The sequence below is a fragment of the Xyrauchen texanus genome, chromosome 31 (genome assembly GCF_025860055.1).
Source record: "Xyrauchen texanus isolate HMW12.3.18 chromosome 31, RBS_HiC_50CHRs, whole genome shotgun sequence".
Lineage (NCBI taxonomy): Eukaryota > Metazoa > Chordata > Actinopteri > Cypriniformes > Catostomidae > Xyrauchen > Xyrauchen texanus.
This window is the reverse complement of record NC_068306.1, coordinates 7,672,400-7,674,561: the sequence shown is the minus strand read 5'-3', so window position 1 is coordinate 7,674,561 and position 2,162 is coordinate 7,672,400. Positions and strand designations below refer to the sequence as shown.

At 34.4% G+C, this 2,162-nt stretch overlaps 1 long non-coding RNA gene across 1 annotated transcript; it reads right to left on the bottom strand.

Annotated features, from left to right (window-relative positions):
- Positions 1–1,084: 1,084 nt before the first annotated feature.
- On the bottom strand, positions 1,085–1,937 carry LOC127624857 (uncharacterized). The gene is made up of 3 exons (XR_007968229.1): positions 1,874–1,937; positions 1,573–1,668; positions 1,085–1,431 (listed from the first exon to the last, which is right to left on the bottom strand). It is a non-coding gene; the product is annotated as an uncharacterized LOC127624857 (long non-coding RNA).
- Positions 1,938–2,162: the final 225 nt, after the last annotated feature.

Here is a 2,162-nt window from a genome sequence, read left to right as displayed (position 1 = left end):
AACTTGACAATCAGGGACTAAAGTCCACCCAACTTAAAATATTACATTAACATCGCAAGTTGTCACAACATAAATAGTCATGTTTACCTAATAAATAACAGAACTAAATATTTTTGGTTTACTGAACACAAATAGTCCTATTATCTATAGGCATATAGACAGATTAATTACTTAAGTAGTCTAATTAAATTAAAGACAGACCATAACACGGGTAAAATAACTTTTAACTTTTTATTATTTAAACACTTTGTGTCAATGCACAACAACAACATTACAGTACCAAGTCTGTATGGCAGACTTTGCATTTTAACTTCTTTACTCTATGCATTTTACACTTAACTCCATGCATGGTACAAATGCATGTTAGAGAAATCCACAGTGTTAAGTACACCATAATACGTTAGCTGTCTTGTGGCATGAGGCACATTTTCACATGTATTTAACATTTTTGGTTGATTTTTAAAGGAACAATTATGTGAAAACTACTGTATTGCATAATTTAACATCAACCTAAGAGTTCCTCAAAACCAAGTTACTATTGTGTCCAAGAACCCAAAACAATTGAAAGCATCTGAGTAAACCACAAACATTACTCAGCTGTTATAAATGCACAGCACTTTTTTGTCAGAACAACATTGAAAATTGCAATGATATGCCTGTAATCCACTGACCTAGATCCTTGGATGTACCAGTGTCTACATAGAAATCAAACACAATTAATTCGACCCAAAATAAAAAAATCTCTAGGAGAAACTCCAGCCTCAAGGGATAGTTCCCACAAAAACGACTAAAAAAACAATACTATTTTCTTTCAATGCATTCATTAATGTTAAGCATTCACTTGTTACAACCTTTGCCTTAAAGAGATAGTTCACACAAAAATGAAAGTTCTTTTATCATTTACTCACCCCCAAATTGTTCTAAACCTGTGTGAATTTGGGGGTGAGTAAATGATGAAAGAACTTTCATCTCTTTAAGGCAAAGGTTGTAATAAGTGAATACTTAACATTAATGAATGCATTGAAAGAAAACAGTATTGTTTTTTAGTCATTAACTATGAAAGTATCAAATAAACAATGGCCACTGGAAGAACGTCATTCAGATGCATTTGTCCATTTAGCAAAGTTTAGACTTCAATGACTGCACTCTTGCAGAGCAGATGCCACCAAGATCCATGAAGATTTTTTGTATTACTTCAAAAGTATACTTAAGTTCTTTTGGATACTCCATGTTGAGTGCATACATGAGACCAAACAAGTATGCGAATGCTGCTGGCAGATCTGGAATGTCCTCAAGCACAATGGCCTCTTCCAGGATTATGGCCAGGTTGATCACATTTGGCAGTGATGTGACGGCAGCAACATCATCTTCGACCACAGTAAGAATTCCAATCTTTACACCTTTGGTGCAGTGGTCCACAGGATCAGTATCCTGGGAGAATAATGGGGAGGGGGATTAATGGAAATGTACATTTACATATAACAATAATTATTATCATCATCGTTGTTGTGTAAGTAACCTGAATACATGTAAAATATAGTATAAAAAAAGGATTTAGAAATGGAAATTTACCAGGCACATCTTGAGTAAACATGCTGGCTTCTCACGCAGAAAAATTGGCAATCCCTTAAGAGCTGTTCTTTTCCGATGTGAGGTAATGTCAGTCACCTAAAAATAAAAAAATATATATTTTGTTTATAAAATCTGCAGATGCTCTATGACCTTATTATTAAAACGATTGAAACATTTCCCGTGTGCGAAATCAGTAACAAACACTGCTAAATTAGAGTAACTTTAGGCCGTCTATTTGGGAAAAGCGCAAAATCACATGACAAATAACATACAGTCGATTATAAAAATGATTAATACCCACCGGTTATTTTAAAGAAAAGCTGGATTGATCAGGCACGACGACCCTTCACATCAGCATCGAAAAGGACCAAAAAGTGTGCGAAATCAGTAACACACTGTGAAATGAAATTAGGCCGTCAGTTTGTGAAGAACACAATATTCGTTAAATATTTCAAATAACATACAGACGATTATAAAAATGATTCACAGCAGTTATTTTAAAGAAAAGCTGGATTGATCAGACGACACCACTCCTTCACATCAGGAGTGATTACGTTACACCATCAGTTTGTAAAGAGCACAATACATCT